At 41.8% G+C, this 27,312-nt stretch overlaps 1 protein-coding gene across 5 annotated transcripts in view; it reads left to right on the forward strand.

The window, feature by feature from the left end:
• LOC134344521 (5'-AMP-activated protein kinase subunit gamma-2-like) overlaps positions 1-27,312 on the forward strand; it is a 512,949-nt gene that overhangs the window by 176,146 nt on the left and 309,491 nt on the right. The gene's annotated exons all lie outside the window — the stretch shown is intronic.

Genomic DNA, 27,312 nt, shown 5'->3' on the forward strand with positions numbered 1-27,312 from the left:
CTTGAGACTTTTTTTTACCGTGCCCATGGTCTGTTCTTTATCAAATTATGGTGTTGCTTTGCACTGCTGTAACTATATGTTATAATTATGTGGTTCTGTCAGCGTTAGTCTTTGGTTTGTCCTGTTTTCTGTGATATCACTCTGGAAGAACATTGTATCATTTCTTAATGCATGTATGCATTTCTAAATGAGAATAAAAGAGGACTGAGTGTTCTCATAATCTAATATCAGAATCAGGTTTATCATCACCCACAGATGTCATGAAATTAGTTTTTTTTGCTGCAGCAGTAGAACAGTGCAATACATAAAATTACCACAGTACTGTGCGAAAAACTCTCAGGCGCCTCAGCTGTAAATGCCTAAGACTTTTGCACAGTACTGTACTCTAATAATATATTTACTTTAAACTTTGATATGTCCTTGATAGTAGGTAGGCTGGTTTTCATAGAAACTACAGCAGCCTTGAAATAGGCCCTGGCACTCAGCTCTGCAAAGCACAAGGTTAATAAGTTGGCTTTTTTCCCTCCCAAAGAAGCTATTGATTAATCTGTCAGACAAGCCAGCAGTTTGTTTGTATGAGGGAAAACAATTGGCTATGGCTATATTTTTAGTAGTAAAACTAGAAGAATCAGATTTGGCTGCAGCCACTGGTGGAATAATCTTCTTGGATTAAACAAAAGAAACAGGAGCATCTGGAAACAGCAGCATAACAGCTCGGTACCCGTGGGACAGAATTTCTGGTGTCAGCAGAGCGTTTGGTACCAGAAATCCATAATCGTAGTCCAGAAACACCAGGAAATGCCGGAAATGGCATTTATTCAGCATGTCAGGCAGCATCTGTGGGAAGAGAAGCCGAGTTAATGTTTCAAGTTGAAACTCTCTGTCAGAGCCGCTGAGTGATTCCAGTATTTTGTGCCTCGTTTCAGTTTTCTGGCATCTGTAGTTTTTTTTAATAAATAGATTTCTATTTAATAGGTTATGGGTTTGCTGTGTTGGTGCCGAAAGTGTAGTAACACTTGCAACTGCCCAACACAAAATCCTTGCTGATTTGATTTGACGCAAACAATGTATTTCACTGTACGTTTCAATGTGCATGTAACAAGAAAAGCTTTAATTGGTCTCGGCCCGAAATGTCGACTGTACTTCTTCCTATAGATGCTGCCTGGCCTGCTGTGTTCCACCAGCAATTTGTGTGTGTTGCTTGAATTTCCAGCATCTGCAGATTTTTCGTGTTTGTGTTTTCTTTTTTTTCTGTGTTTATGATCTATGTGAACTTACTTCTGCTCTTACCTGCAACTGTCACCACCTACTTTTATTCTCATCGCAAAGTCAAAGTCGATTATCATATGCACAGGTAGCAATGAAAAACTTACCTGCAGCAACAGCACAGGCGCCTTGCATCAGATACACAACATTCACATGAAAAGCATGAAATAAGCGTCAATTATACACAATTTTTGCAAGATTGCAATTCAAACAAAAGAAAATTCCATTGTGGTGTAAAGTGGTCATAGTGTGCAATACTGAGATAATAATTTGGATTGTCTGGGTTGCTTTTGTTCTGATTCAGATTTATTTAATACAAGTACTGTACGTGGTGGGATGGAGATACGTCTCTGCCAAAGGAGATGCGCTTGGGCAAGGTTTGGCACCTTCTTAGCTCCTGATTAGGGTTATGTGAGGCTATGGGAGCTGGTAGTGGATAATCATACGAGCAGCGGTTACATATCATAAATCCTGGTTGTGCAACCACTGATTCCAGGCAGGCAGTCTCTGAAGAGTACTGATCATGGCTGGAGTCACCCGTTTGTAAAGGCACTGTCCAGAAAAAGGCAATAGCACACTACTTCAGCAGAAAAATTTGCCAAGAACAATCATGGTTATGGAGAGACCATGATTGCCCACGTCACACAACAGGGCACATAGCAAACGAACGAACTGCACATGGAAACATACAGTGAAATGCAACTTTCACGCTTATACATCCAAGGATGTATTGTGGGCTGCCCGCGAGTGCCACCATAGCGTGCCAACGTAGCATACTCAGCCAACATAGCACACCCACCATACTCAGCAGAACAACACTGAACACAACAAAACAGAGCACAACAAGCAACAAAGCAAATCAAGTCTCCCACCCCCATGCACTGGCACAGTCTCCTAACCCCAGAACATACTGTCTTCTTCAGCACCCGGCCTCCAGTGGACTCCCAAATTCAACTTCCCCAGCAGATTCATGTCTTTTCTCAAGTGGTCCTTTCAGAAGCACAGTTCCTAAGCGCAACTATGCTTTGGCTGTTCCTTGTGGTTGCAGAAACCTCCAGTTCATCACTCAGTGGTAACGAGGTTTCTTCTGAATTCTGTTAATGCCTGCTTTATATCTATCGTTCCTAGTTCTGAATACCTCTATGCCCACTTCCCTCTCACTTCTTACTCTGCTTGTCAGCAGACTGAAACTGCAGCATTTGCTGTGACGACTGCACCCTCACATCCCTGGAAACATTCTCTGTAACAGGGAGTTCTCAACATCCATGAGCGAGTGGTTTCCTTCCCAGTGGTCCAGATGCCTCTGCTTGTCATAACGTTTATGGGAGCAGGAAATATTTCTTGTGTGTTCAATATTAACGTCTGCAAGGTCGAGCAAAAAAAACATACCAAAATGAGTTGTTTTCTTCTGGAAAGTTCTGTTTGACTTTCTGTAAGAGATGCACAGAAGGGGAAGCAATATGTGGGCATGTATGGATGAGTTGGACCGAAGGATTTGTTTCCTTGCTGCATGCATCCATGACTAGATAATAAGCTATCAGACTAGGTGGTAGAGCCATATACTATTACGAAACTTTAAAAGGTGTTTGGGCAGGTACTTAAAGCACGTCAGGCATCATCTGTACCAGGGGTTCCCAACCTGGGGTCCACAGACCTCTCCGTTAATGGTAAGGGTCCATGGCATAAAAAAGATTGGGAACCTCTAATCTATGGAAAGAAATGATGAGAAGACGTCTTGGGCCGAGACCCATCATCAGGACTGGAAAGGAAGGGTGATGAAGTGAGAATCTGGCTCCCTCCCACTTCCTTTCCAGTCCTGATGAATGGTCTCGGCCCAAGACGTCTAGTCATCATTTCTTTCCATAGATGCTACCTGACCTGCTAAATTCCTCCAGCATTTTGTATGTGTTACTCTGGATTTCCAGCACTTGCAGAATCTCTTGTGTTTATGAGCAGGTACTTGTATAGAAATGGCATAGAGCAATCGGGCCCGAATGCAGGCAGATGGGATTAGCAGAGATAAGCATCACAGTCGGTATGGATGAAGCTGGACAGGGGAGTCTGTTTCTGTGCTGCGTTCCTGGGTTTCTATAATACCTCATTGTATAATCTAGATTTAAGAGAGTTTACTTGGAACTTCATGGCAGTTTATTGGATTGAAGGTTTGCTTTAGCACAAATTGGTACACTGAAATATAAGTCGTTTATGCAATGTAGTCACCTCTCTTAATACTGCAGCATTTGCACTGAGAGTTTAATGCAACCACCTGTGAAATCTTTTTGAGTAAATCCACTGATCTGTTTTTGAAAAAGGTGGGTCGATGGTGAAAGTGGTTGGCAGTGGAGGTTTTTACACTTGTTCATCATGTAAACATGGATATGGAGCAATGCTTTGCTTTCAAATGTTTTTATTGTGAAGCAACATCAGCTTAACCACAACCGACAATATCCTAAAGTACAATGTTTCTTTTTTCTTTTCTTTCTTATAACAACATAATGAAAGTCAAATGAATATATGTATAGTAAACAAGCAAAAAGCAAAGGAAACCTTACTACCCCGTCTCCTTTCCCCTTCCCAGCCCTACCCTCCCCTCACCCCTCCCGTATGTACTGTTTAGGTCCTACCGCCCCCCACACTTAGTTCAGCTGTCGGTCTCTTCTAAATACAACAGTAATGGTTGATATGGAGCAATTCTAAGTTTATTTTTCAAAGCACCTCATTATTATCTGAATATTGATGTTTGTTCATATTTACTGAGGCAATAAAGTTGTAAAAGATAACAGTACATTAGAAATTAAATAAATAAAAATTCAAGATATGATTTTTTTGTCCTTCTGAAGGTTATAAGGAAAAAGCTAAATGTATTTTAAAGATAACAGAAGTGTTTCCATAAAATTGAAGTTGTCAAAACAAGGCAAGCAGGTTGTGTACCAGTGTGATTTGTACTTGAGATTTTATAGCCCAATACAGTAAATCTTATGAAAAGGAGTGTAGTTGTTTGATAAGTGGTGGGAGGACCTTGGAATGTCTACTTTGCAGTGTTGGTCCCTTCAAAAGCAAGTAACACAATAAACAACTTCGATAAACATGAAATCCCAACTGGACTTTTGACTGGTAATCATTCTGGAATGAATACTCCCAACCTTGGCTCGATGTTGGATGTTAGACAATTTGCACACTTTTTTTTTTGGAGATCAGAACTTGTTGTTGTTCCTTTTCACACCTCGATCGGCATTTTTTGCCATTTCTGTAGCATTTGACTGTCTTTTTTAGAAGCCAAATTGTTAGCTCAACAGTCAATCCAGAATGGATGGAAAACGTGCAAGGAGCTGGCGGTATTCAAACTCAGGACCATTCCCCTCGAAGGCCGGTGCTGATACTACCTCACCACCAGCCAGCAGAGATCAGAACTTGCTGATAAAATTATGACATTTGGACAGCGTTGTGAAATTCAACACTGGGGAGAGTTGAGGAAGAGAATATAGTTTATTGCTCACAGAGGGTTGCTGAATGATTTGTGTTGTTTTTATTCTGGCGTCTCACGGGTATCTGTCCCTAGTATGCTTTTTGTTGGCATCAATTCCTAATCTGTAATTTTGTATGGTTTTTTGTTGCTTTAAAACTATTTTATTAAAATATCAGCTGTAATAAAACCTATTGTCCTCCTTATCCTGAATACCTCTGTAGTGTCCACAGGTTCTGGGGGAGATGGGATTGAACATTAACTTGAGGAATGGGTCAGGCATTTGGTGTTGACAGAGCCCCCTCCTACCCACCATCCTTGCCTGTGATTGGTCAACCTAGCCCAGTATGGCGACAGATCCACAAGGCTATAGACCAGATATAAATGTGGACAGGGAAATGGCAGCATTTAGTCCAGGCAAGTGTGAGGTGTTGCACTTTGGGAGATCAAACGCAAGGAGAAAGTAGACCCTAAATAACCAGACCTTTAGGAGCACTGAGAGACCTTGTGAAAGGCCATAGCTCCCTGAAAGTGGCAATGCAGGTAGATAAGGGTGGTTTTAAAATAAAAAGGCATATGGCATGCTTGCCTTCATTGGTCAGGGCTTTGAGTATAAAAGTTAGGAACTCATGTAGCAATTGATAGTCCATGTTTGGAGTAATGTGTGCTATTCAGTATTTCCATATTGCAGGAGGGATGGCAAGGCTTGGAGTATTTTCTCTGGTGCATCGAAGTCTGAGGGCAGAGGCACGGTAGTTTATCCTCCTTCGTTCCATGGGGAAAAGCCCTAGATTGCTCAACCTATTCTCATAAGACATGCTCTGTAATCCAGGCAGCTTCCTCGTAAATCTTCCCTGCAACCTCTAAAGCTTCTGCATCCTTCCTATAACCAGGCAACCAAAAATGAACGGAGCCAAGTTTCCCCGGATCCAATGCCTCCTGTCTTTCTGAATAATCCTGCCATGGGGAACCTTATCAAACACGTTAATAAAATCCATATACACCACATCCACTCCCCTACCTTCATCAATGTGCTTTGTCACGTCCTCAAAGAATTCAGTCATGACCTGCTCCTCACGAAGCCATACTGATTATCGCTAATCAGTCTATGCTTCTCCAAATGTGTGTAAATCCTGTCTCTAACAAACTGCTTCAAAAATTTGCCTGCCATTATAAACTCACTGGTCTATAATTCCCTGGGTCATCCCTATTCCCTTTCTTGAACAAAGGAATAATATTTGCCACCCTCCAAACATCTGGTTTCACTCCTGCGGCCAGTGAGGGCAGAAAGATCGTCGCCAGATTACCATCTTCTTCCTTCGTTTCCCATATTAACCTGGCATATATCCCATCTGACCCCAGTGTTTTATCTGTCCTAGTCGTTTTCAAAGTTCTGGTACATCCTCTTTCTTAATATCAACATATTTAAGCATATCAGCCTGTTTTATGCTGCGCTCACAAATGTCAAGGTCCCTCTTACTGATGAATACTGAAGTAAAGTATTCATCAAGGACCTTCCCTACCTCCTCCGACTCCAAGTGGATGTTTCCTTTTCTATCCCTGATCGGTCCTAATCTTACTCTCATCCTTCACCCATTCTTCACATATGTATAGAACACCTTGGGGTTTTCTTTAATCTTACTTGCCAAGGCCATTCTTAAGCTTCTTCCTGTCTACCTTCTCAAGAGCCTAGACTGATCATTGTTTCCTAAGCTTTAAGTAAGCTTCTTACTTCCTCTAGTCCACTATGGTTCATTCACCCTACCATACTTTCCCTGTCTCAATGAGACAAACCTATCCAGAATCCCATGTAAGTGTTCCTGAAATGACCTCCAGATATTTATTTTGCATTTCCCTGAGTACATCTGTTCCCAATTTATGCTCCCAAGATCCTGCCTGATAACATCGTAATTACACCTCCTTCAATTAAATACTTTACCATACTGCCTGGTCCTACCTTCTCCAAGGCCAGGGAGTTGTGATCACTGTCTCTGAAATGCTCTCTTGCTGAAAGATCTGACACTTGACCTGGTCTGTTGCCTAGCACCAGATCTCCACTCATGGGTTTGTCTACATATTGTGTCAGGAGTCCTTTCTAGACAAATTCTTCCCCTTCTAAACCTTTTGCATTAAGGAGGTGCCAATCAATTATTGGAAAGTTGGAATCCCCCATGACAACAACCCTGTTACTTTTGCACCTTTCCTAAATCTGCCTCCTGATCTGTTTCTGTGTCTGTGTTGCTATTAGGTTATCTATAGAATACTCCCAATAGCGTGCTTACTCCCACCCTGTTTCTGACTTCCATCCACAGTGACTCAGTAGACAATTGCCCCAGGATGTCCTCCCTTTCTGCAGCTGTGAATTAGGAACGATAACCCAGAGCCTTTCACCAGTTAAAAATACCCCCTGCACTGCACACAGCCACTGGAACAGTAAACTTTTTAATTACTGAATGAATAAATTGATGATTTCTGTCATCTCAAGTTCAAGTTCAAATTTATTGTCATCTGACCGTACGTATATACACCTAAATGAAACAATGTTCCTCTGGACCACAGTGCACCCATTTTATATATATGTCACATACAGCCATAAAACTAAATATTGCCACAAAGTAGCTAATAAAATATAATTCAAAATGCATAGATGTGTGGAGCAGAGGTAAACAGTAAACAGCTCACTGTTCTAGTGATGAGACCTCGATGGTGGCAGGGTATTCATTAATCTCACAGCCTGAAGCTGTTACCCAGTCTGGCAGTCCTAGTCCTGATGCTCCTGTACCTCCTTCCTGATGGCAGTGGGTCAAAAAGATTGTATAATGGGTGGCAGGAACCCTCAACAATGCCGTGAGCCCTTTGTCTACTACACGCACAGTAAATGTCACAAGTAGTGGGGAGGGAGACACCGGTGATCCTGTAATCCCTTTGTCCTGTCACTATTGACACTCCTGCGGCCGAGAATGTTAAATTAGTCATTGTGCAATATTTGTAATTAGATCAAGAAGAATGACAGATTATAAAAGTTCATTCCTTTTGGATTCATTTCGACAGTTGACAGAGCAATTTCCCTTTTAAGCTTAATCTTTGTTAGCTGTGGACAAATTAATAACTGTTGTCTGTGGGTATTGCGGTTGAATATTTGAGCACCTAATTAGGGTGGCTGAACTAGCAGTCATTTCAGGAGTGTGATGTATTTTTAAGAGGAGTTTTGAAATGAGTGTTCTTGATGAAGCTGTTAAGTGACTCACTGTTTTCTATGTATTAGGTAAATGTGAAATCGTCCTTGTTTGGGACTATTAGCAGAATATAGTCAACAGTGGATTAATCAGTCAAGAGTCGAGGTGTATGAGCCTGAAGACACACACTCAACATTTTAGGAACATCTTTTTCCCCTCTGCCATCAGATTTCTGAATGGGTAATGAACCCATGAATATTACCTCTCTATTTTTTGCTCTTTTTAGCCCCACTTAGTTATTTTCTTTATACATTTCTTATTAGAATTTATGGTATATTTTATGTGTTGCTCTGTACTGCTGCCAGAAAACACTAAATTTCATGACATATGTCAGCGATAATAAACCTGATTTCAATTCTGATCGTTTCTTTATTTAGAGATACAAAACAGTAAGAGGTCCAATGAGCCTAATTAACCTACTAACCCGTACATCTTTGGAGTGTGGGAAGAAACTGGAGCATCTGGAGGAAACCCATGTGGTCATGGACAGAACGTACAAACTCCTCACAGACAGCGCGGGGAATTGAACCCCGGCCACCAACGCTTGTAATACCATAATGGTAACCACTACACTATCATTGCCGCCCTAAACTTTGATTTTCTTCAGCATTATCTGCATGCTGAAGAAAATCAGTTCAAAGTTGTTGCTTTTCTTTGGTTCTTCAACACTTTATCTTTCCCCGTCTCTTTGGTAACCCATGTTTCCCATGCCATCAGAGAGACTGCCCAAGTTAGTGAGGACTTTCATTAATTCTATTATGGTTATTATTCTATTATGGATTTATTGAGTATGCCCGCAAGAAAATGAATCTCAGGGTAGTATATGGTGACATAGATGTACTTTTGATTATAAATTTACTTTGAACTTCTTAGTTCTTTGCTTCCAGTGAATTACCTCACACAGAGATGCATCAAATTTCTTCTATCATGAGAATCAGAATCAGGTTTATCACTGAAATATGTCGTGAAATTTGTTGTTTTGCAGCAGCAGTACAGTGCAAGGCATAAAAAATACTATAAGTTACAATAAGATAGATGGAAAGAAAAAAAAGAGAGAGAGAGAGAGAGAGAGAGAAAAGAAAGAAGAGTGGGGTCATGTTAATGGGTTCATGAGCTGTTGAGAAATCTGATGGGAGAAGATGCTGTTCCTAAAATGTTGAGTGGCTGTCTTCGGGCTCCTGTACCTCTCCTTGATGGTAGCAATGAGAAGTGATATGTTCTCAAACCACAAACAAGAGAAAATCTGCAGATGCTGGAAATCTGAGCAAAACGCTAGAGGAACTCAGCAGGCCGGGTAGCATCTATGGAATAAAATATGTTCGACGTTTTGGGCCGAAACCCTCCGGAAGGACTTTTTTCCATTGATGCTGCCTGGCCTGCTGAGTTCTTCCAGCATTTTGCAGCTATGTCCTGGATGGTGGGGATCTTTAATGAAGAATGCTGCCTTTTTGAGGCATTGCCTTTTGAAGATTTTTAGCCGGAGGATGGTAAATATGTGGAATTCGTTGTCACAGGTGGCTGTGGAGGCCAAGTTGTTGGGTATATTTAAGGCAGCATTTGATAGATGCTTGATTAGTCAGGGCATGAAGGAATACAGGGAGAAAGCAGGAGATTGGGTCTGAGAGGGAACTGGATCAGCCATTATGAAATGACGGAGCAGACTCCATGAGCCAAATGGCCTAATTTTACTCTTATGTCCTCAGTGTTGGGGACTTGGTGTCCTTGATGGAGCTGGTTAGCTTTACAAGCTTCCGTGCCACTCCACTCTGCAGCTTTTTGAACATCAACATGTGGCCTCCAGGTCCCCTTTATAGTGGGCTCTCTATTAGCCAGCAACTGATTTACAGCTTCAGCTTAACCGTACAGTGTCTCAAAGCCCTGCACTGTCAGGCCTGGACATCCTCACTAAAAAGCTTGTCTCCAGAGAGCCTTCAGGCAGTAAAGAGGATGGTGATGTATTGACTGGAATTCAGTAAGAGTGCATTAACTACAGGAAGATTACAGTAAAAGGGCATTAATGGCAGGTGCAGTAAAAGTGTATTAAGAAGTGGTTAAACCTTTTATGTATATCAAGCCAGCAGAGAAGTAATTCTGTGCAGTTAATATGTGAATGGGAATTTTGAATCACTAAAAAGAAACTTGGAATCCTTTTAAATCTGGGAGGAGAGTATCCCTGTAAAATAATACACACACACACACACACACACACACACAAAATAGTAAGATAATTTTCGTAAAAGTAGCTAGAACTGCAACACATTTAATCCATTTTGCTTTCCCTCCTCACCCATCTGGTTCTGTACTCAGTGGCCACTTTATTAGGTATCTAATGTACCTAATAAAGTGGCCACTGACTCTCTGTTTATGGTTTTCTGCTGCTGTAACCCATCTGCTTCAAGGGTTGATGTGCATTCAGCACACCTCTGTTGTAAATTGTGGTTATTTGATTTACTGTCGCTTTCCAGTCAGCCATTCTCCTCTGACCTCCCTCATTAACTAGGCGATTTTACCCGCAGAACTGCTGCTCAATGGATGTCTTTTTGTTTATTGCACCCTTCTCTGTAAACTCTGGAGACTGTTAATCATGAAAATCCCATGAGATCAGCAGTTTCTGAGATACTCAAACCACCCTGTTTGGCACCAACAATCATTAATCATTCCACAGTCAAAGTCACTTAGGTCACATTTCTTCCCCACTCTGATGTTTTGGCTGAACAGCAATGCCATGGTAATGTAACAATAAGCGTGGTGCTATTTAAGCTTGGGACGTTCCAGAATTCAGAGTTCAATTCCAAAGCTGTTCTGTAAGAAGTCTCTGTACTTCCTCCCTGCGGATGGGTTTTCCCTGGGAGCTCCAGTTTATTCCTACAGTCCAAAAACGTATTGGGTAGGTTATTTGCTCATTGTAAATTGTCCTGTGATTAGATTAAGGTTAATCGGAGTTGTGGATTTGCTGGGTGGCGTGGCTCAAAGGGCCAGTAGGGCCTATTCCATGCTGTATTGCTAAATAAATCAATAAACCGAAACTCTTGACCATGTCTGCATGCATTTTGCATTGAATTGCTGCCACCTGATTAGATATTTGCGAGAATGAGTAGGTGTACCTGAGTGTACCTGCCCATCATTCACACCCCTCCCTCTCCCAGCCTGGTTCCACCTATCCACTCCAGTCTCAACCCTTCCTCTCTTCTCTTTATATTGGCTGTCTTCCCTCTACATTCTGTCCCGATGCAAGGTCTCAGCCCCAAATGTTAACTGTGCCTCCACAGATGCTGTTTGACCCATTGAGTTCACGCAGTAGTTTGGTTTATTGCTCCAGCATCTCATGGTTCAAAGTAAATTTATTATCAAAGTACTTGTGTCACCATATACTACCCTGAGGTTCATTTTCTTGCATTTATTCACAGTAGAACAAAGCAATACAATAGAATCAATGAAAAACTACACACAAAGACTGAGAAGCAACCAATGTGCAAAAAAAGACTGTGCAAATACAAAAGAAAGTAAATAAATAACACTGAGATTATGAGATTCTCAGTGAGATATAGACCTTGAAAGTGAGTCTCTAGGTTGTGGAATCAGTTCAGTGTTGAGGTAGTGACGTTTTCCACACTGGTTCAGGAGCCTGATGGTTGAAGGTGATAACTGCAGTGTGATGTGTGTCCATCTTGCATTATCCTTGTGGTACATAGGGACTATCAGTGCTGTGTGCATGAGACACCCCCTTCCTTAAACTTGGACAATTGAGAGTTCAACTGCACTGTAAATAGCAACCTGCACTCTCTGTATTTCTGTCAATGTAAAGAACTCTGTCTGCTAATGCAACAACCTTTGCCCAGCCTCTACCCACAGCCTTTGTTTGCTTTGTGGTCACTCTACAAGATTTCATGCAGCCGACTGTATTAGTATGCCAGCACTGGACCTCGAGTCGAGTAGTCCCGGGTTCTAACCCATCCAGCTCCTTGCACACTTCCATCCGTGCTGGGTTGAGAGCATCAAGCTAGCAACTTGGCCTCATATAAAGAAACGGACGGAAATGCTAAAAAAAAACCAGCAAGGTTGCTGCCCGATGCACCACAAGATGCTGAAAGGAACCCCAAGCGCATTGGTTGCAAAAGTAAGTCTACTATTTATGAGAGGAAGGAGAGAGCTATCAGAACTATAACTTTAAACACAACAAAGTCTGCAGATGCTGGAAACTCCAGAACAACAAGATGCTGGAGGAATTCAGCTGGTCAGGCAGCATCTATGGAAATAAATAAACAGTTGATGTTTTGGGTTGAGACCCTTCCTCAGGACTGAAAACAAAGGAGGAAGACACCAGAATAAAAAGGTGGGGAGAGGGAAGAAGGTCAGCTGGAAAGTGATAGATGAAGCCAGGTGGATGGGAATGGAAGCCATGTGGAAGAAGATGGTGGTGAAGACAAGCTCCCAGGAAGGATAGGTGGCCTATGTGGCCGTGGTAGCGGGCCTGGGTGAGTACGCGGTTGAAGAATTGGAGGGCAGCAGAGATCACAGAGGAGGAACGATGAGAGAGGGTTTCACTGAACACCCATTTAAGTGAAGACTGTAACCTGTTTGCCTGACATCTTTGATAAGAAAAATGCAAGAATCTACTATTAAAGGTAACAGAAACCTTGGAAAATAATAATGGGGTTGGCAGAGTAAACATAAAAGCATGAAGGGAATTTGCATTTGATAAAACTGGTAAGAATGAAATTGTGACTGACAGGATAACGAGGGAGAGTCAGTTGGGAATAAAACGGTGTTGAATTCATGTAAGCGTGTGTGTTCAGTGGTCAGCATGGACTCACTGGACCAAAAGGTCTGCCTCTGTGTTGTATGAATGTGGAACTCAGAACGAACAGTACAGACTAGACGTGACATTAGGCCCAAGGTGTTGTGCTGATCTTGATGACAATTTACACTAAATGTCCTCCTCCTGTGTATCATCCATATGCCTCCATTCCTTTCATTTTCATCTGTCTATCTAAAAGCCTTTTAAACTCCACCAAACTGCCTGTTTCCATGACTACCTCCCTAACCCATTCCAGGTACCTACCACTGTTTACATTTAAAAAATTCTTGTCTCTCATTTCGCCTTTTTAAATTCATACTTAGATTTTGATTATTTATCAATCCTTGTTTATGTGTAGTTGTTCATAAATTTAATTGTATTTCTATATTTTCATGTAAATGTTCCCAAGTAAATGAACCTCAAGGTAGTAAATGGTAACATATACATACTTAGATAATAAATTTTACTTTGAACTCTGCTCCTCCCCAAAATCTTAAAAGCACATCTTCTGGTGTTTGACGTTTCTACCCAGTGGAACAGGTTCTGACTCTGTCCTGTCTCTGCCTCTCATTGTTTTAAAAACCTCTATCAGGTATCAGATCTCTCTTCAGCCTCTGATTCTCTTAAGGCAGTGCTTCCCAACCTGGGGTCTACGGACCTCTCAGTTAATGGTAGTGGGCAATGGCATAGTGGTCCATCCTTTCCAATACCAGCACAACCTTTCTTAGATTAAGGGGCCCAAGACTGCTCAGAATATTCCAAGTGTGGTCTGACCAATGCATATAAAGCCTCAGCATCACACCTTGCTTTTGTATTCCAGTACTCTCGAAATAGATGCGAGCATTACATTTGCCTTCCTTACCACTAACTCAACCTGCATGTTAACCTTTAGGAATTCCTGCATGAGGACTCTTAAGCCCCTTTGCACCTCTGATTTTTGAATTTTTTCCCCCTTGAGAAAATAGTCTATCTCTTTATTCCTTCAACCAAAGTGCACGACCATACACTTTCTTTCAATATAATCGATCTGCCACTTCTTTGCCCATTCTTCCAATCTATCTAAATCCTCCTGCAGATTCCCTGCTTCCTCAACACTACTTGTCCCTCCACCTACCTTCATATCATCTGCAAACTTGGCCACAAAGCTATCATTATGTTATTCAAATCATTGACAAATAACATGAAAATAAATAGTTCCAATACCAACTCTTGTGGAACGCCACTAGTCACTGGCAGTCAACCAGAAAAAGCCTCCTATTCTTTGCCTCCTGCTCGTCAGCCAATCTTCTATCCATGCTAGTATGTTTCTTGTAATACCATGGGTTCTTACCTTGTTAAGCAGCCTCATGTGTGGCATGTTGTCAAAGGTCTTCTGAAAATCAAAGTAAACAACATCCATTGATTCTCCTTTGTCTATCCTGCTTGTTATTTCCTCAAAGAATTCCAACAGATTTGTTAGGCAAGATTTCCCCTTAAGAGAACCATGCTGAATTTGACCTAATTTATTCTATGTCTCCAAGTACCCCAGAATCTCATCCTTCCTAATGGACTCCAACATCTTCCCAACCACTGTAGTCCAGCTAACTGACCTATAATTTCCTTTCTTCTGCCCTCCTCCCTTCTTAAAGAGTGGAGTGACATTTGCAATTTTCCATTCCTCCCAGAGCATTCCAAAAACTAGTGATTCTTGAAAGATCATTACTAATGCCTCCACAATCTCTTCAGCCACCTCTTTCAGAATCCCGGGGTGTAGTCCATCTGATGCAGGTGACTTATCTACCTTCAGACCTTTCAGCTTCCCAAGCACCTTCTCCTTAGTAATAGAAACTGCACTCAACTTCTGCTCCCTGACACTCTCTTCACTCAACTCAGGCTTGCTGCATTGGCCCTTTCCTCTGCCAGTATTACCGTCTAACTAGCCCAGTGTTACGTTTAAGCTAAACCAGAAAATAAGAGAAATATTCTATCGGTCAGTCTGTATCTGTGGAAAGATGAGCTTTATTTGTCACATGTACTTTGAAATACACAGTAAAATGTGCCTTTTGCATCAACGCCAAACACAGTCCAAGAATGTGCTAGTGCCAGCCTACAAGCTGGTAGTAGCATACCAGGCCCACAGCTTCCTAACCTAAACTATATGTCTTTGGAATGGGGGAAGGAACCGGAGAACCTGGAGGAAACCTGCAGGGTCAGGGGAGAACATGCAAACTGTGGTGGGAATCAAATCTCGATTAATGATGGCTGGTGCTATAAATTAACTGCTACGCTACTGTAACACTAACCAGACTCTTTATTAAATCTGAGGTGTGAACTCTTTCTCATCCCACAGATACAGCCTGAGCTGCTGAGTATTCCCGATGTTTTCCTTTTTTGTTAAGGATTTCCAGTACCTGCGGTTGTTTTTATTTTCATTGAGGTGATTCATTGTTACCCTTGTTGAATTTAGATGCTTAAAGAATTTGTGTACATGTTTATTATAAGAAACTATCTTTTAAATGTTTCCAAATGCAAGAGGGGATGGATTTACTTGCTCAGTATTATTTATTTATTATAATTATTTTTGTATTGTCATAGTTTGTCTTCTTTCTTCTTCTTTTTCCCCTCTGCCATCCGATTCCTAAATGGACATTGAACCCTTGAACAGTACCTCACTTTTTTAGTATATATTATTTGAGTTTTTTGCATGATTTTTAATCTATTCGATATATGTATACTGTAATTTATTCATTTATTTATTTATTATTGGTTTTTATCCTTCTAGATTATGCGTTGCATTGAACTGCTGCTGCAAAGTTAACAAATTTCACGACACATGCCGTTGATAATAAACCTGATTCTGATTCTGATTCCTTTCACATGGGTTGCTTCTTGGTCTTTGTGTGTAGCTTTTCATTGATTCATGTTGTATTTCTTTGTTCTACTGTGAATACCTGCAAGAAAATGTATCTCAGGATAGTATATGATGACTTGTCCATACTTTGAGTTGCTGCCACACGATTATGCATTGAGTTGCATGCCACACTGACTGGATATCTGCATTAACGAGCAGGTTCACTTAATAAAGTGGCCACTGAGTGTACATTTCTCATGTTGTAAATGTTCATGTATAGCAACTTGAGGGACATACTGTAGGTTGTTAGCGAAACATACATCTCCGTCCCTTTCTCCTGGTGGAGCTTTATTTACTTCCCACAAGTTCAACGTACATTTATTACCAAAGTATGTATACTATATGTATACAAAGTATGTACTATATGTATACTAGACAGAGTAGACGTGAATAGGCTCCTTCCACTTAGATTAGGAGAGATAAATATGAGAGGACAAAGCTTTAGGGTGAAAGGGGAAGGATTTAAAGGGAACACTGGGGGAACTTCTTCACTCAGAGAGTGGTGGGAGTGTGGAACGAGCTGGCACCTGACGTGGTAAATGCGGGCTCACTCTTTAAGTTTTAAGAATAAATTGGATAGATACATGGATGGGAGAGGTCTGGAGGGTTATGGACTGGATGCAGGTCAATGGGACTAGCGGAATAACGTTTCGGCACAGACTAGAAGGGCCGAATGGCCTGTTTTCTGTGCAGTAGTGTTTTATGGTTCTATGGTTCTACATACAACCTTGAGATTCATCTCAATACAGGCAGTCACAAAAAAAGCAATAGAACTTATAAAATACTTCAATATTTTAAATCCCTATTTTATATACCCATGAATACTTTTATGATTCATTTATTTGCTGAAATTATGCCTTGCAAATTCTCTGCTGTGACCTTCTGCTCAAGTTTACATTCCAGGGCTTAGGTACCTTGGTTTATGTTTACATTGCTCTGAATTCACTCCTTTATCCTGGGAGGCAGCTCTGGAGAATTGGGGAGGAAAGGGTACCGGTATTTTGACAATGCCTACAGGTTTACTTAGTGCAAGGTATTAGAAATGGTCATCTTGTCACACCAGTAGGGTGTGCTGAGTGACAGAGCCTTAAAACAACTGTAGGTTTAAAAACAAGGAATTAGTATAATATCGTTAAATACCCATTTAACAATTGATTAAATACCAAGGCCTGCTGTATGTGTTGCTTCATATCGTTAAAATTGTGCATGATAGGAACTACTTTGAATTTTTGAACCCTTTGGGCTCAATATTCCGCCAGCAATGAGATGACTTGTTCTTTTGTTTTTAGACCCAAGAGTAAATCAGTTGAAATAGGACATGCAAGTATAGATTATATTGATCAGAGAGATTTAAAAAATAAATGCTTTAGTGCTATTTTCTCTCAGAAAAGGCTGAGGAATGGCCTGAAAGCAATGAGCACATTCCGTTATGGTGCCAGCAATCACTGATTGGGGTTCAATTCCAGCTGCTGCCTTTAAGGAGTTTGTACGTACACCCTGTGACTGTGTAGGTTTCGTACAGATGGTTGGGGCCTCCTCCCGCATACCAAAGATGTACAGTTAGTACAGTGAGTTGTAGTTATGACACTCATGAGCTGCTCAGTACAATTCTGCTGATTTGATTTGACACAGATGATGCATTTCACTGTATGTTTTGATGTACATATGACAAATAAAGCTAGTCCTTTTTTTAATCTTTATCACGTAACACAATGTAAACAGCAAATTCATATGTCAATGATAATAAAACTGATTCTGATTCTGAAGGGTATGAATAAGAAACAAATCAAGGTGTTGTAAGTGAGAAAAACGCACAGTGATGTAGTGGATAGCACAATGCATCACAGTACCAGCGACCTGGGTTCAATTCCTGACGCTACCTATAAGGAGTTTGTACATTCTCCCTGTGACCGCGTGGGTTTTCTCCGGGTGCTATGATTTCCTCCCTCCGTTCAAAGTTGTACTGGTTGGTAGTTTATTTGGTCATAGTGAATTGCCCTGTGATTAAGCTATGATTAAAATTGGGGGTGGTTGCTGGGTGGCATTGTTGGGAGGTGTGGTTTGAAGAGCCAGAAGGGCCTATTCCATGCTGTACCTCAATAAATAAATAAATACATACATACAGAAATAAAACTATCAAACATAAAAAATTAAAAGAGAAACTTGGAAATTCTCAGCAGGTCAGTCAGCATCAATGCAGTAGGGGCTTGCAGACCCACCAAGTTTTGTGTGGCGGGTAAGTTGGTGACTGGAAGGTGCAAGACAAATCATGAAACAATGGTACCTATCCATCCATTTAATTAATTTATTTATTCATTATTTAGCCAATCAGCCAGAACAGGCCCTTCTGGCCCTTCGAGCCATGCCACCAAGCAACCCACTGATTTAACTCTAACATAATCACAGGAAACTTTACAATGACCTATCAACCTACTAACTATAGTCATAGTCATAGTCATAGTCATACTTTATTGATCCCGGGGGAAATTGGTTTTCGTTACAGTTGCACCATAAATAATCAATAGTGATAGAACCATAAATAGTTAAATAGTAATATGTAAATTATGCCAGTAAATTATGAAATAAGTCCAGGACCAGTCTATTGACTCAGGGTGTCTGACCCTCCAAGGCAGGAGTTGTATCATTGACATATGAGTTTGCTGTTTACATTGTGCTACATGATAAAGATTTAAAAAAGGACTGTTACATCATTGGACTGTGGGAGGAAACCACGGCACCTGGAGGAACCCTACAGCACCAGCTATAAGATCAGGTTTAATTCCCACCGCTGTCCGTACGGAGCCTGTATGTGGGTTTCCTCCGGGTGCTCTGTTTTTGCTCCCACATTCCAAAGGCGTACGGTTAGAGTTAACAAGTTATGAACATGCTATATTAATGCCGGAAGCTTAGTGACACTTGTGTGTTGCCCAGCACAGTCCCTGCTGACTTGATTTGCTGCAAACAACACATTTCATTGTATGTTTTGATGTTTGTGTGACAAATAAAGCTAAGCTTTGATTCTCTATCGTTAAAATGGGTGATTGATAGTCAGTGCAGCCTTGGTGGAACAAAGAACTTGTTTCCGTGAAGTATCTCACTATGACCTCCAAGAGGACCACAATCTTGTCATAGGGTTTGGAGGCTTGCATGTCTTAGTGACCCAGAGAGCTCTGTTGGCTGGAGTCAGGGCTTTATGCTTTGGCTCTTGGTAGGGTCACCCATGCCAAATAGGTCAAAACCAGGCTAAGAGTGGCCACTGGTCTTTCAGGTTTGAGGGTTCAGCTCAGAGCTAACAATCCTGACTGGTAAAATAAAACTGTTACAGAAACAGCAATGAAGAATCCTTCTACATCTGAGTGTGGCGGTATTCCTGAGTCTCCACCCAGAACTTGCATGACTGACAGTAGTGAAAACTGATCTACTGACACGATGAAGAAAGCCCTGAACACTACCAGACGCCTTTGAATCTCTTCTGTTGTCCGCCTCTTTTATATTTGGCTTCTTTAAGCTGGGAGTAGAAGATTTGTTTCGGCCGAAGTTTGTCTTTCATCCTAACAACATGACCGCTCCATCTTAGTTGGTTCTTGATGATGTAGGCTTCAATGCTTGTTGTTTTTGCTTCATTTAGCATGCTGACGTAGGTTCTTCTATCTTCCCAGCAGGTATTTAAGATGTTGCGAAGACAGCTTTGATGGAACTTTTCAAGTGCCTTCAGATGTCGTCGGTATGTTGTCCAGGTTTCTGATGCATACAGGAGCATTGGGATTACCACTGCTTTGTAGACTAACATTTTGGTGTCTGTTCGGATGTCACGATCATGAAAGACTCTTGTTTGGAGACGTCCAAAAACTGTTCCAGCGCATTAAGGTCGACATTGGAGGAGAGGTGACTTCCAAGATATGGAAAGTGGTCCACATTTTCCAGGGTTATTTCACCAAGTTGAATTGATTGTTCTATCCGATTTGTCTCAATTGGTGATGGTTGATAGATGATCTGAGTCTTCTTGGAATTGATGGTAAGTCCAAGTTGCATGTATGCACAGTTGAAGGCAGTCAAAATCTGTTGTAGGTGGTTTTCTGAAAGAGCTGCAACATTGTTGTCATCTGCGTATTGGAACTCAATGAGGGAAATCGTGGACGTCTTCGTTTTGGACTTGAAACAGGCAAGATTGAAAAGTCTGCCATCTGTTCTGTAGACAATTTCGATTCCTGGGGGTAGGTCATCCTTGATAATGTGGATGATTGTCGCAATGAAGATGATGAACAAAGTTGGGGCAATCAAGCATCCTTGCTTTACTCCTGATCTAACCTGAAAAGGCTCACAGTTACTGTTGCTGACCATGACTGTGGCAAGCATGCCATCGTGGAGGAGTCTCAGGATTCGAATGTACTTTTCCATGTACTATCCATATACTATCCATAGGTGGATAGGACATCCCATAGGAGTTCCCTTGATACCGAGTCAAAGGCTTTGGTGAGGTCGATGAATGTCATGTACAAAGGTTGAAGTTGTTCACGACATGTTTCTGGTAGTTGTTGCATTGTGAAGATCATGTCGATTGCTCCACGTGATGGTCTAAAACTGGCTTGTGCCTCCAGAAGGATCTTCTCAGCTAAAGGCTTCAGCTGGTTGTTCATGATGCCGGTAAGGATCTTTCCTGCTGTTGCTAACAGGGAAATTCCACGATAGTTTCCGCTTTCGGATCGATCACCTTTCCTTTTGTAGATGGTAACAATTGCTGAGTCACTAAAGTCTGCTGGTACGTCTTCATTTATCCAGATCTTGATGAGAAGTTGATGCAGTTGATAATGAAGTGGGTTACCTCCAATTTTGTAGACCTCAGCTGGTATTCCATCAAGTCCAGCGGTCTTGTTGTTTTTCAAGGTTTTGATGGCTTCCTTGACTTCTTCAAGTGTGGTATTTTGCTTAGGGAGTCGTCAACGGGCTGTTTTGGAATGTTGTTAATCACATTCCTGTCAAATGAGATGGTTTGATTTAGAAAATCTTCATAAGTGCTCCCTCCATCTAGAATTGATGCCAGCGGTGTAACGGGCAGTAGGATCTCGCTATGTCACTTTATTGGAAAGTTCTTTGATGAAAAGCGATGATGAAAATCTTGGTCCAAATCATAGGTTGAAAAGGAGCTATTAGAGGATAGGAAGGCAGAGATGATCATCCAGGCTTAGTGTGAGAAGCCATAATTGTATATCTACATATAGGTGTCCCCCCGCTTTTCGAACGTTCGCTTTACAAAACCTCGCTGTTATGAAAGACCTACATTAGTTACCTGTTTTCGCTAACAGAAGGTGTTTTCACTGTTACGAAAAAAGGCAGCACGCGAAAAAAGACAGCACACGCCCCAAGCAGCCAAGCTCCTCCCCTGGAACTGCATTCTAGTCGGCATTGCTTAAACACGTGCCTGTGAGCAGCCGTTAGTAAGATGAGTTCTAAGGTATCGGAAAAGCCTAAAAGAGCTCGTAAGGGTGTTACACTTAGCGTAAAACTAGACATATTTTAAGGGTTTCGATTGTGGTGAACGAAGTAAGGACAAAGTAAGTTTGGCTTGTGGAAGTTGATGAAGATGATGTTGAGGAGGTTTTGGCATCCCATGATGAAGAACTGATTAATGAAGAGCTGATGCAGTTGGAAGAGGAAAGGATAACAATTGAAACCAAATGCAGTAGTGAATGGACCGAAAGTGAAGTCATCCAGGAACTGAACATGAAGCAACTGCGTGAGATTTTCGCTGCAATGATTGCAGAAAAGTACGACTTTAATTTTGAAAGGGTACGTCAGTTTAGGGCATATTTGCAAAATGGTTTGAGTGCTTACAAAGAACTGTATGATAGAAAAATGCGCGAGGCTAAGCAGTCAAGCATATTGTTGTTTTTCAAGCCTTCCACATCAGCCACAGCAGATGACGAACCTCGACCCTCGACATCAAGGCAGGCAGACATGAAGATGACCTGCCTGCCCCGATGGAAATAGACGACGATGAGATGACACCCCAGTGTCCCACCACCCCAACCCCTGGGCCGCGGACCGATACATTGCCGCGGAGAACGCAGTGGTAGCCGGGATGCACCCAACACATCTTTAAGAAAAAAAGCCGAAATAAACAAGCTAATTAATTAGGTGCTGCTCGGCAAGTAATTGTCGGCCCAGATCAGAGGCGATTGCCGATTTCGTCGCCTCTGATCTGGGCCGACATTTACTTGCTGGCTGGCACCTAATTAATTAGCTTGTTTATTTTGGCTTTTTTCTTAAAGATGTGCTGGGTGCATCCCGGCTACCGCTGCACTGCTGCATTCTTCACAGATTGGTATCATTTGGCAGCCTGGAGGATGGGGACCACTGCACCACCCTTACCTCCGACGACTCAGTCTAACACACCATCATCAGAGTGCTCGGTGCTGTCTTCCCAATTCCGGTAAGTGATACTACACTGGACATACATTATTTCTACTTTATATAGGCTGTGTATTTTTATGTGTTATTTGGTATGATTTGGCAGCTTCATAGCTTAAAGGTTACTGGAGAGAGTGTTTCTGCCGAGAGCGCTTGCATGAGATTTTTGCTACGGAGAACAGTGTGGCAATGATTGTAGAAAAGTATTTCTACTTTATATAGGCTGTGCATTTATCATATCATTCCTGCTTTTGCTGTATGTTACTGTTATTTTAGGTTTTATGTGTCATTTGGCATGATTTGGTAGGTTATTTTTGGGTCTGTGGATGCTCACAAATTTTTCCCATATAAATAAATGGTAATTGCTTCTTCGCTTTACGACATTCCGGCTTATGAACTGTTTCATAGGAACGCTCTACCTTCGGATGGCGGGGGAAACCTGTATAAGTTTGGCAGAGAAAGGTAGACTGCAAGTATCTTGTTTGCACTACTGTCTATCAGCAGAATAGATTAAATTGTGCATTTGCAGTTAATTTAGACACTACTTGCAAAGCCTTCATTTATGTTTCAATTCTTTTTATGCATTTCATGCAATGCTTTTATGCATTGAGTTGCTGCCATATGATTGGCTGATTAAGTATTTAGATTAATAAGCAGGTGCATCTAAACAACGTGGCTATTGAGTGTGATACCACTCACCCTCTAGGTCTACTAGCTTTACACCTGTGACTGTGTGGCTAAGTACAACTCCAACATCATGTTCAAGTTTGCTGATGACACCACTGTTGCGGGCCATATCAAAGTTGGTGATGAATCGGTATATAGGAAGAAGATTGAAAATTTGGCTGAGTGGTGTAATAACAGCAACCTCTCACTTGGTGTCAATAAGGAACTGATTGTAGACCTCAGGAGAGGGAAACCAGAGGTCCATGAGCTGGTAATCATTGGAGGATCAGAGATGGAGAGGGTCGGTAACTTTAAATTCCTGGGTGTCACTTTCTCAGAGGACCTGTCCTGGACCCATAATACAAATATAATTGCAAAGAAAGCACGATATAACCTCCACTTCCTCAGGAGTCTGCAGAGATTCAGCATGTCATCAAAAACTTTGATAAACTTATATAAATATGTGGTGGAAAGTGCATTAACTGGCTGCATTATGGCCTGGTATGGGAATACCAATGTCTTAGAACAGAAATCCTACAAAAGTGGTGGATTTGACCCAGTTCATCACGGGTAAAACCCTCCCAACCACTGAGCACATCTACATGAAACGTTGCCGTAGAAAAGCAACATCCATCATCAAGGATCCTCACCACCCAGGCCATGCTCTTTTCTCGCTACTGCCATCAGGTAGAAGCTACAAGAGCCTCAGGACTCGCACCACCAGGTTCGAGAACAGTTACTACCCCTTGACCATCAGGCAAAAGAGGATAACTACACTCATTCTATTTCTGGTGTTCCCACAACCCATCATCTCATTTTAAGGACCCTTTACCTTGTTATTTCATGCTGTCCTTATTTATTGCTATTTATTTATATTTTCATTTGCATATATATGGTTTATGTGATGACATGTATGTACTCTAAAAATAAATTTTACTTTGAACTTTGTGCCAGACGTGTGGCTGGACGAGTACCATACCAGCAGTGGTCTGATCAGCTGATATCAGACTTGCGCCCAATGCATGGTGTTATTAATATTTTATCATGTAGAGTAATTGGGTTCTCTCTCTTCAGTTACTGACCTGTACTTTTGGGTTGTGGTTTAATGGTCTGAGCAGGTAACTGTTGGGATCAATGGTCATGCAAATATGTGACTGATGCTGGTGATTCCTTTACGGTTAGCTCCCCAGAACAAAGCCGTCAACCTTAGCCTGTCAGCTTTGTATGGACTCACTTTTGTTCTGAATGCTATTTGCTTTTTTATTGTTCGCATAATTTGTTTTTTTCTCTCTGCACATAGGGTGTTTGAAGATTTTTTTTAATATAGATTCTTTTGGGTTTCTTGGTTTTTTGTGGCTGCCTGTAAAGAGACGAATATGAACGTTGTTTAATATAGATATACTTTGATTATAAATGTAATCTGAACTTTGTGCAGTCAGCCTCTCAGGATTTTCAAAGTCATTCATTGTCATGTGCACTAGTACGTGTACACACAGGTGCAATGAGAAATTTGTTTGTAACGCAGGCATAGAGCATCAGAGTGGACATATTCACAGAAAAAAGTCTATTTTAGAGCTAAGTGATCAAGTCGCTGAACTACAGTTGTGCTGTTTGGTTCAAGAAATTAATGTTTGAAGGGAAGTAGCTGTTCTTGAACCTAGCAGTGTGGGACTCAAAGTTTCTGTACCTCCTGCTCAATGGTAGCTGTGAGAGGATGGCATAGCCCACATGCTGATGATCTTTGATGAGAGATAAACACGAGAATTTGCAGATCCTGGAAATCCAGAGCAACACACTCAAAATGCTGGAGCAAATCAGCTGGTCAGGCAGCATCTGTGGAGGGGAATAAACAGTCAACGTTTCAGGTCAAGACCCTTCAGCAGGAGCCAGAATAAGAAGTGTGGGTTGGAGGAGTGTGGAAAGGAATACAAGCTTGCCTTCTTGAGACAGTGCTTCCAGTAGATGCTAATGATGGGGGGGACGGGGAATATTTTCCTGTGATGTATCGGGCAGGGTCCACTACACTCTGCAGCTTCTTGTGCATTTGAATTGCTGTACCAGACCACAATGCGACCACTCAGGTTACTTTCAAGTCAAGTCGCTCTTTATTGTCATTTTGACCATAAACTGCTGGTACAGTACACAGTAAAAACGAAACAACATTCCTCCAGGACCATGGTGCTACATGAAACAACACAAAACCACAGTAGACTAAGTGAGACAACACAAGGCTACACTAGACTACGTAAAACAACACAAAAACTACACTCAACTACAGACCTACACAGGACTACATAAAGTGCACAAAACAGTGCAGGGCAGTACAATAAATAATAAAGAAGACAATAGGCACAGTAGAGGACAAATTACAATATAATAATAAATGATGTAGATGTCAGTCTAGACTCTCAGTATTGAGGAGTCTGATGGCTTGGGGGAAGAAACTGTTACACAGTCTGGTTGTGAGAGCCTGAATGCTTCGGTACCTTTTGCCAGATGGCAGGAGGGAGAAGAATTTGTATGAGGGGTGCGTGTGGTCCTTCACAATGCTGTTGGCTTTATGGGTGCAGCGTGTGGTGTAAATGTTTATAATGGCGAGAAGGGAAACCCCGATGATCTTCTCAGCTGACCTCACTATCCGCTGCAGGGTCTTGCGATCTGAGACGGTGCAATTTCCAAACCAGGCAGTGATGCAGCTGCTCAGGATGCTCTCGATACATCCTCTGTAGAATGTGGTGAGGATGGGGAGTGAGAGATAGACTTTTCTCAGCCATCGCAGAAAGTAGAGACGCTGCTGGGCTTCCTTGGCTATGGTGCTGGTGTTGAGGGACCAGGTGAGATTCTCTGCCAGGTGAACACCAAGAAATTTGGTGCTCTTAATGATCTCATCGGAGGAGTCGTCGATGTTCAGTGGGGAGTGGTCATTCCGTGTCCTCCTGAAGTCAACAACTATCTGTTTTGTTCACATTCAGAGACAGGTTGTTGGCTCTGCACCAGTCCATTAGACGCTGCACCTCCTCTCTGTATGCTGACGTGTCGTTCTTGCAGATGAGACCCACCACGGTCGTGTCATTGGCGAACTTGATGATGTGGTTCGAGCTGTGTGTTGCAGCACAGTCGTGGATCAGCAGAGTGAACAGCAGTGGACTGAGCACACAGCCCTGGGGGGCCCCCGTGCTCAGTGTGATGGTGTTGGAGATGCTGCTCCCAATCCAGACTGACTGAGGTCTCCCAGTCAGGAAGTCTAGGATCCAGTTGCAGAGGGAGTTGTTCAGGCCCAGCAGTTTCAGCTTTCCAATCAGGTGCTGAGGAATGATTGTGTTGAATGCTGAACTGAAGTCTATGAACAGCATTCGAATGTACGTGTCTTTTTTGTCCAGGTGGGTGAGGGCCGGTGGAGGATGGTGGCAATAGCATTGTCTGTTGAGCAGTTGGGACGGTACTCGAACTGCAGAGGGTCCAGTGAGGGGGGCAGCAGGGTCTTGATGTGCCTCATGATGAGCCTCTCGAAACACTTCAAAATGATGGATGTGAGTGCAACGGGACGGTAGTCATTGAGGCAGGACACTGAAGATTCATTAGTAAATCTGTAGATGTTTAAGAGTGTTTGGTAAGATTTTTTTTCTGAAATTTGTAGAAAATGTATAATAGAGTTGGAAGCCACTCAGCCCATCTTGTTGTTAGATTTCCACTTCCTGGCTCTCGATCCTTAGAAATCGCGAAAATGGTAGCAAGTGGACTTTAGTCCTCTGAGACTGCAGGCTTCCCAACTAAGCTCACTTGTTTATCATTTTTTATGCCTGTCATTTATAACTTAATGGTAAAGAGAAATTAATGATTAAGTAAATGAGATGAAATAAAATCATGCTCCATAGTTAATTGGTAATTGGTTTATTCTTGTCACAAATGCTGAGGTACAGAGAGTTTGTTTGCATTCCATTCAGACAGATCATGCCACTCAATAGAAAAACACAACAGACTGTCACATGAACCAAGATGCAGTGAAAAGCTTGTTTTGCACTGTTCATACAGATCAAATGATAACACGATGCATTGAGGTAGAGTAAGGTAAAACAATAACAGAATGCAGAATATAATATAAGCACTACTAAAAAAAGTAGAGTGCAGGTTAGCGATAAAGTGCAAGATTATATTGAGGTAGATTGTGAGACCAAGATCCATCTTGTATAAGGAAGTCCCCATTCAAGAATATTAGAACAGTGGGATAGAAGCTGCCTTTTAGCCTGATGGTACGTGCTTTCAGGCCTTTGTATTTTCAACTCAGTGGGGAAGAGGAGAAGACAGAATGTCCAGGGTGAGTGCCATCTTTGATTAAGCTGGCTGCTTTACTGAAGCAGTGAGAAGTATAGACTGAGTCCATAGAGGGGAGGTTGCTCTCACCTGTAAATGTTACTCTGTCTGAAAGAGCTGATTGTGGACTTCAGGAAAGGTAAGATGAAGGAACACATACCAATCCTAATAGAGGGATCAGAAGTGGAGAGAGTGAGCAGTTTCAAGTTCTTGGGTGTCAAGATCCCTGAGGATCTAACCTGGTCCCAACATATTGATGCATTTATAAAGAAGG

This window comes from Mobula hypostoma, chromosome 3, assembly GCF_963921235.1.
Source record: "Mobula hypostoma chromosome 3, sMobHyp1.1, whole genome shotgun sequence".
Taxonomy (NCBI): Eukaryota; Metazoa; Chordata; class Chondrichthyes; order Myliobatiformes; family Myliobatidae; genus Mobula; species Mobula hypostoma.